General features: G+C 55.3%; 1 protein-coding gene across 2 annotated transcripts in view; it reads right to left on the bottom strand.

Annotated features, from left to right (window-relative positions):
- The window catches only part of agap3 (ArfGAP with GTPase domain, ankyrin repeat and PH domain 3), a 1,400,505-nt gene that overhangs the window by 69,937 nt on the left and 1,317,722 nt on the right, over positions 1-12,846 (bottom strand). The gene's annotated exons all lie outside the window — the stretch shown is intronic.

The raw sequence follows: 12,846 nt of genomic DNA, 5'->3' as shown, positions 1-12,846 counted from the left end.
GTGTGGGACACATACCCCAGTGAGAGTCAGTGTGTGTGGGACCCGTACCCCAGTGAGAGTCAGTGTGTGTGGGACCCGTCCCCCAGTGAGAGTCAGTGTGTGTGGGACCCGTACCCCAGTGAGAGTCAGTGTGTGTGGAACCCGTACCCCAGTGAGAGTCAGTGTGTGTGGGACCCGTATCCCAGTGAGAGTCAGTGTGTGTGGGACCCGTACACCAGTGAGAGTCAGTGTGTGTGGGACCCGTACCCCAGTGAGAGTCAGTGTGTGTGGGACCCGTACCCCAGTGAGAGTCAGTGTGTGTGGGACCCGTACCCCAGTGAGAGTCAGTGTGTGTGGGACACGTACCCCAGTGAGAGTCAGTGTGTGTGGGACCCGTACCCCAGTGAGAGTCAGTGTGTGTGGGACCCGTACCCCAGTGAGAGTCAGTGTGTGTGGGACCCGTACCCCAGTGAGAGTCAGTGTGTGTGGGACCCGTACCCCAGTGAGAGTCAGTGTGTGTGGGACCCCTGCCCGAGTGAGAGTCAGTGTGTGTGGGACCCGTATCCCAGTGAGAGTCAGTGTGTGTGGGACCCGTACACCAGTGAGAGTCAGTGTGTGTGGAACCCGTACCCCAGTGAGAGTCAGTGTGTGTGGGACCCGTACCCCAGTGAGAGTGTGTGTGGGACACGTACCCCAGTGAGAGTCAGTGTGTGTGGGACCCGTACCCCAGTGAGAGTCAGTGTGTGTGGGACCCGTACCCCAGTGAGAATCAGTGTGTGTGGGACACATACCCCAGTGAGAGTCAGTGTGTGTGGGACCCGTACCCCAGTGAGAGTCAGTGTGTGTGGGACCCGTACCCCAGTGAGAGTCAGTGTGTGTGGGACCCGTACCCCAGTGAGAATCAGTGTGTGTGGGACACATACCCCAGTGAGAGTCAGTGTGTGTGGGACCCGTACCCCAGTGAGAGTCAGTGTGTGTGGGACCCGTACCCCAGTGAGAGTCAGTGTGTGTGGGACCCGTACCCCAGTGAGAATCAGTGTGTGTGGGACACATACCCCAGTGAGAGTCAGTGTGTGTGGGACCCGTACCCCAGTGAGAGTCAGTGTGTGTGGGACCCGTACCCCAGTGACAGTCAGTGTGTGTGGGACCCGTACCCCAGTGAGAGTCAGTGTGTGTGGGACCCGTACCCCAGTGAGAGTCAGTGTGTGTGTGGAACCCGTACCCCAGTGAGAGCCAGTGTGTGTGGGGCCCGTACCCCAGTGACAGTCAGTGTGTGTGGGACCCGTACCCCAGTGAGAGTCAGTGTGTGTGGGACCCGTACCCCAGTGAGAGTCAGTGTGTGTGGGACCCGTACCCCAGAGAGAGTCAGTGTGTGTGGGACACGTACTCCAGTGAGAGTCAGTGTGTGTGGGACACGTACCCCAGTGAGAGTCAGTGTGTGTGGAACCCGTACCCCAGTGAGAGTCAGTGTGTGTGTGGAACCCGTACCCCAGTGAGAGTCAGTGTGTGTGTGGAACCCGTACCCCAGTGAGAGTCAGTGTGTGTGGGACCCGAATCCCAGTGAGAGTCAGTGTGTGTGGGACCCGAATCCCAGTGAGAGTCAGTGTGTGTGGAACATGTACCCCAGTGAGAGTCAGTGTGTGTGGGACCCGAATCCCAGTGAGAGTCAGTGTGTGTGGGGCCCGTACCCCAGTGAGAGTCAGTGTGTGTGGAACCCGTACCCCTGTGAGGGTCAGTGTGTGTGGGACCCGTACCCCAGAGAGAGTCAGTGTGTGTGGGACACGTACTCCAGTGAGAGTCAGTGTGTGTGGGACACGTACCCCAGTGAGAGTCAGTGTGTGTGGAACCCGTACCCCAGTGAGAGTCAGTGTGTGTGTGGAACCCGTACCCCAGTGAGAGTCAGTGTGTGTGTGGAACCCGTACCCCAGTGAGAGTCAGTGTGTGTGGGACACGTACTCCAGTGAGAGTCAGTGTGCGTGGGACACGTACCCCAGTGAGAGTCAGTGTGTGTGGGACACGTACTCCAGTGAGAGTCAGTGTGTGTGGGACACGTACCCCAGTGAGAGTCAGTGTGTGTGGAACCCGTACCCCAGTGAGAGTCAGTGTGTGTGTGGGACCCGTACCCCAGAGAGAGTCAGTGTGTGTGGGACACGTACTCCAGTGAGAGTCAGTGTGTGTGGGACACGTACTCCAGTGAGAGTCAGTGTGTGTGGGACACGTACCCCAGAGAGAGTCAGTGTGTGTGGGACACGTACTCCAGTGAGAGTCAGTGTGTGTGGGACACGTACCCCAGTGAGAGTCAGTGTGTGTGGAACCCGTACCCCAGTGAGAGTCAGTGTGTGTGTGGAACCCGTACCCCAGTGAGAGTCAGTGTGTGTGTGGGACCCGTACCCCAGAGAGAGTCAGTGTGTGTGGGACACGTACTCCAGTGAGAGTCAGTGTGTGTGGGACACGTACCCCAGTGAGAATCAGTGTGTGTGGAACCCGTACCCCAGTGAGAGTCAGTGTGTGTGTGGAACCCGTACCCCAGTGAGAGTCAGTGTGTGTGGAACATGTACCCCAGTGAGAGTCAGTGTGTGTGGGACCCGAATCCCAGTGAGAGTCAGTGTGTGTGGGGCCCGTACCCCAGTGAGAGTCAGTGTGTGTGGAACCCGTACCCCTGTGAGGGTCAGTGTGTGTGGGACCCGTACCCCAGTGAGAGTCAGTGTGTGTGGGACCCATACCCCAGTGAGAGTCAGTGTGTGTGGAACCCGTACCCCAGTGAGAGTCAGTGTGTGTGGGACCCGTACCCCAGTGAGAGTCAGTATGTGTGGGACCCGTACCCCAGTGAGAGTCAGTGTGTGTGGGACACGTACCCCAGTGAGAGTCAGTGTGTGTGGAGCCCGTACCCCAGTGAGAGTCAGTGTGTGTGGAACCCGTACCCCAGTGAGGGTCAGTGTGTGTGGGACCCGTACCCCAGTGAGAGTCAGTGTGTGTGGGACCCGTACCCCAGTGAGAGTCAGTGTGTGTGGAACCCGTTCGCCAGTGAGGGTCAGTGTGTGTGGAACCCATACCCCAGTGAGGGTCAGTGTGTGTGGGACCCGTACCCCAGCGACAGTCAGTGTGTGTGGGACCCGTACCCTAGTGAGAGTCAGTGTGTGTGGGACCCGTACCCCAGTGAGAGTCAGTGTGTGTGGAACCCGTACCCCAGTGAGAGTCAGTGTGTGTGGAACCCATATCCCAGTGAGAGTCCGTGTGTGTGGGACCCGTACCCCAGTGAGAGTCAGTGTGTGTGGAGCTGTAACCCAGTGGGAGTCAGTGTGTGTGGGACCCGTACCCCAGTGAGAGTCAGTGTGTGTGGGACCCGTACCCCAGTGAGAGTTAGTGTGTGTGGGACCCGTACCCCAGTGAGAGTCAGTGTGTGTGGGACCCATACCCCAGTGAGAGTCAGTGTGTGTGGAACCCGTACCCCAGTGAGAGTCAGTGTGTGTGGGACCCATACCCCAGTGACAGTCAGTGTGTGTGGGACCCGTACCCCAGTGAGAGTCAGTGTGTGTGGGACCCGTACCCCAGTGAGAGTCAGTGTGTGTGGGACCCGTACCCCAGTGAGAGTCAGTGTGTGTGGGGCCCGTACCCCAGTGAGAGTCAGTGTGTGTGGGACCCGTACCCCAGTGAGAGTCAGTGTGTGTGGGACCCATACCCCAGTGAGAGTCAGTGTGTGTGGGACACGTACCCCAGTGAGAGTCAGTGTGTGTGGGACCCGTACCCCAGTGAGAGTCCGTGTGTGTGGGACCCGTACCCCAGTGAGAGTCAGTGTGTGGGACCTGTACCCCAGTGAGGGTCAGTGTGTGTGGGACCTGTGCCCCAGTGAGAGTCAGTGTCTGGGACCCGTACCCCAGTGAAAGTCAGTGTGTGTGGAACCCGTACCCCAGTGAGAGTCAGTGTGTGTGGGACCCGTACCCCAGTGAGAATCAGTGTGTGTGGAACCCGTACCCCAGTGTGGGTCAGTGTGTGTGGGACCCGTACCCCAGTGAGAGTCAGTGTGTGTGGAGCTGTATCCCAGTGGGAGTCAGTGTGTGTGGGACCCGTACCCCAGTGAGAGTCAGTGTGTGTGTGACCTGTACCCCAGTGAGAGTCAGTGTGTGTGGGACCCCAGTGAGAGTCAGTGTGTGTGGGACCCGTACCCCAGTGAGAGTCAGTGTGTGTGGGACCCGTACCCCAGAGAGAGTCAGTGTGTGTGGGACCCGTACCCCAGTGAGAGTCAGTGTGTGTGGGACCCGTACCCCAGTGAGAGTCAGTGTGTGTGGGACCCGTACCCCAGTGAGAGTCCGTGTGTGTGGGACCCGTATCCCTGTGAGAGTCAGTGTGTGTGGGACCCGTACCCCAGTGAGAGTCAGTGTGTGTGGAACCCGTACCCCAGTGAGAGTCAGTGTGTGTGGAACCCGTACCCCAGTGAGAGTCAGTGTGTGTGGGACCCGTACCCCAGTGAGAGTCAGTGTGTGTGGGACCCGTACCCCAGTGAGAGTCAGTGTGTGTGGGACCCGTACCCCAGTGAGAGTCAGTGTGTGTGGAACCCGTACCCCAGTGAGAGTCAGTGTGTGTGGGACCCGTACCCCAGTGAGAGTCAGTGTGTGTGGGACCCATACCCCAGTGAGAGTCAGTGTGTGTGGAACCCGTATCCCAGTGAGAGTCAGTGTGTGTGGGACCCGTATCCCAGTGAGAGTCAGTGTGCGTGGGACCCGTTCCCCAGTGAGAGTCAGTGTGTGTGGGACCCGTTCCCCAGTGAGAGTCAGTGTGTGTGGGACCTGTACCCCAGTGAGAGTCAGTGTGTGTGGGACCCGTACCCCAGTGAGAGTCAGTGTGTGTGGGACCCGTACCCCAGTGAGAGCCAGTGTGTGTGGAACCCGTACCCCAGTGAGAGTCAGTGTGTGTGGGACCCGTACCCCAGTGAGAGTCAGTGTGTGTGGAACCCGTACCCCAGTGAGAGTGTGTGTGGGACCCGTATCCCAGTGAGAGTCAGTGTGTGTGGAACCCGTACCCCAGTGAGAGTCAGTGTGTGTGGAACCCGTACCCCAGTGAGAGTGTGTGTGGGACCCGTATCCCAGTGAGAGTCAGTGTGTGGGACCCGTATCCCAGTGAGAGTCAGTGTGTGGGACCCGTATCCCAGTGAGAGTCAGTGTGTGTGGGACCCGTACCCCAGTGAGAGTCCGTGTGTGTGGGACCCGTACCCCAGTGAGAGTCAGTGTGTGGGACCCGTATCCCAGTGAGAGTCAGTGTGCGTGGGACCCGTTCCCCAGTGAGAGTCAGTGTGTGTGGAACCCGTACCCCAGTGAGAGTCAGTGTGTGTGGGACCCGTACCCCAGTGAGAGTCCGTGTGTGTGGGACCCGTACCCCAGTGAGAGTCAGTGTGTGGGACCCGTATCCCAGTGAGAGTCAGTGTGTGTGGAACCCGTACCCCAGTGAGAGTGTGTGTGGGACCCGTATCCCAGTGAGAGTCAGTGTGTGTGGAACCCGTACCCCAGTGAGAGTCAGTGTGTGTGGAACCCGTACCCCAGTGAGAGTCAGTGTGTGTGGGACCCATACCCCAGTGAGAGTCAGTGTGTGTGGAACCCGTATCCCAGTGAGAGTCAGTGTGTGTGGGACCCGTATCCCAGTGAGAGTCAGTGTGCGTGGGACCCGTTCCCCAGTGAGAGTCAGTGTGTGTGGGACCCGTTCCCCAGTGAGAGTCAGTGTGTGTGGGACCTGTACCCCAGTGAGAGTCAGTGTGTGTGGGACCCGTACCCCAGTGAGAGTCAGTGTGTGTGGGACCCGTACCCCAGTGAGAGCCAGTGTGTGTGGAACCCGTACCCCAGTGAGAGTCAGTGTGTGTGGGACCCGTACCCCAGTGAGAGTCAGTGTGTGTGGAACCCGTACCCCAGTGAGAGTGTGTGTGGGACCCGTATCCCAGTGAGAGTCAGTGTGTGTGGAACCCGTACCCCAGTGAGAGTCAGTGTGTGTGGAACCCGTACCCCAGTGAGAGTGTGTGTGGGACCCGTATCCCAGTGAGAGTCAGTGTGTGGGACCCGTATCCCAGTGAGAGTCAGTGTGTGGGACCCGTATCCCAGTGAGAGTCAGTGTGTGTGGGACCCGTACCCCAGTGAGAGTCCGTGTGTGTGGGACCCGTACCCCAGTGAGAGTCAGTGTGTGGGACCCGTATCCCAGTGAGAGTCAGTGTGCGTGGGACCCGTTCCCCAGTGAGAGTCAGTGTGTGTGGAACCCGTACCCCAGTGAGAGTCAGTGTGTGTGGGACCCGTACCCCAGTGAGAGTCCGTGTGTGTGGGACCCGTACCCCAGTGAGAGTCAGTGTGTGGGACCCGTATCCCAGTGAGAGTCAGTGTGTGTGGAACCCGTACCCCAGTGAGAGTGTGTGTGGGACCCGTATCCCAGTGAGAGTCAGTGTGTGTGGAACCCGTACCCCAGTGAGAGTCAGTGTGTGTGGAACCCGTACCCCAGTGAGAGTCAGTGTGTGTGGAACTGTCTTCAGCTGAAATGTCAAAATTCCTTGAATGAATATAACTACCAACTCTATGAAAGAATGAGAAATTTGCAGTGCCGGTCTGCATGCTGGGGCCCTCGAGGAATATTGAGCCTCCGAGTGTGTAAGAGGCACAGAACTCATTAGTAATGCAAGGTGACTCGGCAAAGGGTGAGTAATTAAATTAGCAAGGTGTGATGCAAAGGAACAAAATGAAAAAAGGTACTTTGCAAAATCAGACTTGCTGTGTGAAGGATGTGGACTAATTAAAGCAGGGGGCAGCTTGTGAAGGTTCAGGAAACAGTCATTTAAAATTTGACCAAACATTAATTGCCTGTTATGAGCCAAAGGGTCAAGCTTGGGATCTGGAGCTCATTGCCCTGGGAGGAGAATGAGTGACTGATGACAGAAAGTTAATCTGGGAGCTGACAGACAGGCAAGGGGCATCCGAACACCAACATCCACCTTTGTGGCAGTGCAGTGCGCTGCAGCCAATTAACCAGACCACACGATGCTGTTGTTAATCCGGGGTTGAGTCAGCGCTGCAGGAGCATCCGCACGGTTATTCCAGATAATAATTAATGGGAATGGGATCACTTGTACCTCTGCATCCCGACAGGATTTAGGAGCATAGCTGCAGATTTGAGTCTCCCTCAAACCTCTCAGTTTTATTAAGTCTATCGCTTACATTTCCTCCGATAATAAACATGTCATCCTTTCCCAACTCCATCCGCACTGCACTGAGGTTTGGACACCACGTGTATTTTCCCTCATCTTTTCCACCTTACCCCATGGCTCCTTAGCTATTCCCTGCTTTTCAACACTGCGAGTGGTCAGGCATTCCTGTGCTGCCCTGCACTGGGGTCTTGGCCTATCGCTGGGTATCCCAGCATGGTGACGAGGGCCGTTGGAATGCTGAATCCCAAGGCACCATTGGCACTGCAGTGGCAACAGTGGGTTAACAATCCAGAGCTCAGTACCAGGTACACCTGCGAGCAGACAGGTCAGAAAATCAGTTCTGAAACAAAGTAGAAGGTGCTGATCAGAGCTATTTACTGTCTCGCCCAAGGGGCTGCAGTGTGCACAACTGCCTGACACGGCAGCGGCGGCTGCAGTGTGCACAACTGCCTGACACGGCAGCGGCGGCTGCAGTGTGCACAACTGCCTGACACGGCAGCGGCGGCTGCAGTGTGCACAACTGCCTGACACGGCAGCGGCGGCTGCAGTGTGCACAACTGCCTGACACGGCAGCTGCAAAGGATGAGAGATGGTGAGCATTATCAGTACAGAGAAAGGAGAGCAGAGGTGAGGAGATTAATGAGGAGGGCAAGAGTAATGTAGTAGGGCAGACAGACACTCTCGCTCCAACACTAACCCACAATACTCCCTGCAGTTAATTCAGGCAGCCAGGGGAATACAGTAAAACCGCTCTGATAATTAAAGGGATTCTGCTTCGATATCCATTCGAGTCTGTCGTAAAATTATACCAACAATTCTAATTTACGCACCATCAATTAACCCGCTGGCCACTGAATATTCGCTGCCAATCGCTCTCAATTCTCACCCTCCCGCTCACTGACGACAACTTTATCAGCACCAATACCCAGCAGGGCAGGGGGCAAGGGCACATTTTCTTCTGTAGGTGCAGAGTCAGTGTTCACAGGCTTAGCGACTTTTCCTGCTTCCATCTTAGCAGCAGACATTGGACAGTGATCAGGAGCAGGAACCCTGGCTGATTTCCCCTCTCTCTCTCTAACCCAGGGATGACTGGACAGTGATCAGGAGCAGGAACCCTGGCTGATTTCCCCTCTCTCTCTAACCCAGGGATCACTGGACAGTGATCAGGAGCAGGAACCCTGGCTGATTTCCCCTCTCTCTCTAACCCAGGGATCACTGGACAGTGATCAGGAGCAGGAACCCTGGCTGATTTCCCCTCTCTCTCTCTAACCCAGGGATCACTGGACAGTGATCAGGAGCAGGAACCCTGGCTGATTTCCCCTCTCTCTCTAACCCAGGGATCACTGGACAGTGATCAGGAGCAGGAACCCTGGCTGATTTCCCCTCTCTCTCTCTAACCCAGGGATCATTGGACAGTGATCAGGAGCAGGAACCCTGGCTGATTTCCCCTCTCTCTCTCTAACCCAGGGATCACTGGACAGTGATCAGGAGCAGGAACCCTGGCTGATTTCCCCCCTCTCTCTCTAACCCAGGGATCACTGGACAGTGATCAGGAGCAGGAACCCTGGCTGATTTCCCTTCTCTCTCTAACCCAGGGATGACTGGACAGTGATCAGGAGCAGGAACCCTGGCTGATTTCCCCTCTCTCTCTCTAACCCAGGGATCATTGGACAGTGATCAGGAGCAGGAACCCTGGCTGATTTCCCCTCTCTCTCTAACCCAGGGATCACTGGACAGTGATCAGGAGCAGGGACCCTGGCTGATTTCCTCTCTCTCTCTCTAACCCAGGGATGACTGGACAGTGATCAGGAGCAGGAACCCTGGCTGGTTTCCCCTCTCTCTCTAACCCAGGGATCACTGGACAGTGATCAGGAGCAGGAACCCTGGCTGATTTCCCCTCTCTCTCTCTAACCCAGGGATGACTGGACAGTGATCAGGAGCAGGAACCCTGGCTGATTTCCCCTCTCTCTCTAACCCAGGGATCACTGGACAGTGATCAGGAGCAGGAACCCTGGCTGATTTCCCCTCTCTCTCTCTAACCCAGGGATGACTGGACAGTGATCAGGAGCAGGAACCCTGGCTGATTTCCCCTCTCTCTCTAACCCAGGGATCACTGGACAGTGATCAGGAGCAGGAACCCTGGCTGATTTCCCCTCTCTCGGAGCAGGAACCCTGGCTGATTTCCCCTCTCTCTCTAACCCAGGGATCACTGGACAGTGATCAGGAGCAGGAACCCTGGCTGATTTCCCCTCTCTCTCTAACCCAGGGATCACTGGACAGTGATCAGGAGCAGGAACCCTGGCTGATTTCCCCTCTCTCTCTCTAACCCAGGGATCATTGGACAGTGATCAGGAGCAGGAACCCTGGCTGATTTCCCCTCTCTCTCTCTAACCCAGGGATCACTGGACAGTGATCAGGAGCAGGAACCCTGGCTGATTTCCCCCCTCTCTCTCTAACCCAGGGATCACTGGACAGTGATCAGGAGCAGGAACCCTGGCTGATTTCCCTTCTCTCTCTAACCCAGGGATGACTGGACAGTGATCAGGAGCAGGAACCCTGGCTGATTTCCCCTCTCTCTCTCTAACCCAGGGATCATTGGACAGTGATCAGGAGCAGGAACCCTGGCTGATTTCCCCTCTCTCTCTAACCCAGGGATCACTGGACAGTGATCAGGAGCAGGGACCCTGGCTGATTTCCTCTCTCTCTCTCTAACCCAGGGATGACTGGACAGTGATCAGGAGCAGGAACCCTGGCTGGTTTCCCCTCTCTCTCTAACCCAGGGATCACTGGACAGTGATCAGGAGCAGGAACCCTGGCTGATTTCCCCTCTCTCTCTCTAACCCAGGGATGACTGGACAGTGATCAGGAGCAGGAACCCTGGCTGATTTCCCCTCTCTCTCTAACCCAGGGATCACTGGACAGTGATCAGGAGCAGGAACCCTGGCTGATTTCCCCTCTCTCTCTCTAACCCAGGGATGACTGGACAGTGATCAGGAGCAGGAACCCTGGCTGATTTCCCCTCTCTCTCTAACCCAGGGATCACTGGACAGTGATCAGGAGCAGGAACCCTGGCTGATTTCCCCTCTCTCGGAGCAGGAACCCTGGCTGATTTCCCCTCTCTCTCTAACCCAGGGATCACTGGACAGTGATCAGGAGCAGGAACCCTGGCTGATTTCCTCTCTCTCTCTAACCCAGGGTCGCTGGACAGTGATCAGGAGCCGGAACCCTGTCTGATTTCCCCTCTCTCTCTCTAACCCAGGGATCATTGGACAGTGATCAGGAGCAGGAACCCAGGCTGATTTCCCCTCTCTCTCTAACCCAGGGATCACTGGACAGTGATCAGGAGCCGGAACCCTGGATGATTTCCCCTCTCTCTCGAACCCAGGGATGACTGGACAGTGATCAGGAGCAGGAACCCTGGCTGATTTCCCCTCTCTCTCTCTGACCCAGGGATCACTGGACAGTGATCAGGAGCAGGAACCCTGGCTGATTTCCCCTCTCTCTCTCTCTAACCCAGGGATCACTGGACAGTGATCAGGAGCAGGAACCCTGCCTGATTTCCCCTCTCTCTCTCTAACCCAGGGATGACTGGACAGTGATCAGGAGCAGGAACCCTGGCTGATTTCCCCTCTCTCTCTAACCCAGGGATCACTGGACAGTGATCAGGAGCAGGAACCCTGGCTGATATCCCCTCTCTCTCTCTAACCCAGGGATCACTGGACAGTGATCAGGAGCAGGAACCCTGGCTGATTTCCCCTCTCTCTCTAACCCAGGGATCACTGGACAGTGATCAGGAGCAGGAACCCTGGCTGATTTCCTCTCTCTCTCTAACCCAGGGATCACTGGACAGTGATCAGGAGCAGGAACCCTGGATGATTTCCCCTCTCTCTCTAACCCAGGGATCACTGGACAGTGATCAGGAGCAGGAACCCTGGCTGATTTCCTCTCTCTCTCTCTAACCCAGGGATCACTGGACAGGGTTAAGGAAAATCCCAAGGCTTTTTACACGTACATAAAAAGCAAGAGGGTAGCCAGGGAAAGGGTTGGCCCACTGAAGGATAGGCAAGGGAATCTATGTGTGGAGCCAGAGGAAATGGGCAAGGTACTAAATGAATACTTTGCATCAGTATTCACCAAAGAGAAGGAATTGGTAGATGTTGAGTCTGGAGAAGGGGGTGTAGATAGCCTGGGTCACATTGTGATCCAAAAAGACGAGGTGTTGGGTGTCTTAAAAAATATTAAGGTAGATAAGTCCCCAGGGCCTGATGGGATCTACCCCAGAAAACTGAAGGAGGCTGGAGAGGAAATTGCTGAGGCCTTGACAGAAATCTTTGGATCCTCGCTGTCTTCAGGGGATGTCCCGGAGGACTGGAGAATAGCCAATGTTGTTCCTCTGTTTAAGAAGGGTAGCAAGGATAATCCCGGGAACTACAGGCCGGTGAGCCTTACTTCAGTGGTAGGGAAATTACTGGAGAGAATTCATCGAGACAGGATCTACTCCCATTTGGAAGCAAATGGACGTATTAGTGAGAGGCAGCACGGTTTTGTGAAGGGGAGGTCGTGTCTCACTAACTTGATAGAGTTTTTCGAGGAGGTCACTAAGATGATTGATGCAGGTAGGGCAGTAGATGTTGTCTATATGGACTTCAGTAAGGCCTTTGACAAGGTCCCTCATGGTAGACTAGTACAAAAGGTGAAGTCACACGGGATCAGGGGTGAACTGGCAAGGTGGATACAGAACTGGCTAGGCCATAGAAGGCAGAGGGTAGCAATGGAGGGATGCTTTTCTAATTGGAGGGCTGTGACCAGTGGTGTTCCACAGGGATCAGTGTTGGGACCTTTGCTGTTTGTAGTATATATAAATGATTTGGAGGAAAATGTAACTGGTCTGATTAGTAAGTTTGCAGACGACACAAAGGTTGGTGGAATTGCGGATAGCGATGAGGACTGTCAGAGGATACAGCAGGATTTAGATTGTCTGGAGACTTGGGCGGAGAGATGGCAGATGGAGTTTAATCCGGACAAATGTGAGGTAATGCATTTTGGAAGGGCTAATGCAGGTAGGGAATATACAGTGAATGGTAGAACCCTCAAGAGTATTGAAAGTCAAAGAGATCTAGGAGTACAGGTCCACAGGTCATTGAAAGGGGCAACACAGGTGGAGAAGGTAGTCAAGAAGGCATACGGCATGCTTGCCTTCATTGGCCGGGGCATTGAGTATAAGAATTGGCAAGTCATGTTGCAGCTGTATAGAACCTTAGTTAGGCCACACTTGGAGTATAGTGTTCAATTCTGGTCGCCACACTACCAGAAGGATGTGGAGGCTTTAGAGAGGGTGCAGAAGAGATTTACCAGAATGTTGCCTGGTATGGAGGGCATAAGCTATGAGGAGCGATTGAATAAACTCGGTTTGTTCTCACTGGAACGAAGGAGGTTGAGGGGCGACCTGATAGAGGTATACAAAATTATGAGGGGCATAGACAGAGTGGATAGTCAGAGGCTTTTCCCCAGGGTAGAGGGGTCAATTACTAGGGGGCATAGGTTTAAGGTGAGAGGGGCAAGGTTTAGAGTAGATGCACGAGGCAAGTTTTTTACGCAGAGGTTGGTGGGTACCTGGAACTCACTACCGGAGGAGGTAGTGGAAGCAGGGACGATAGGGACATTTAAGGGGCATCTTGACAAATATATGAATAGGA

The sequence above is a fragment of the Scyliorhinus torazame genome, chromosome 11 (genome assembly GCF_047496885.1).
Source record: "Scyliorhinus torazame isolate Kashiwa2021f chromosome 11, sScyTor2.1, whole genome shotgun sequence".
Taxonomy (NCBI): Eukaryota; Metazoa; Chordata; class Chondrichthyes; order Carcharhiniformes; family Scyliorhinidae; genus Scyliorhinus; species Scyliorhinus torazame.
Note: the sequence above shows the minus strand (reverse complement) of the source record. Positions and strands in the feature narration are given on the sequence as shown.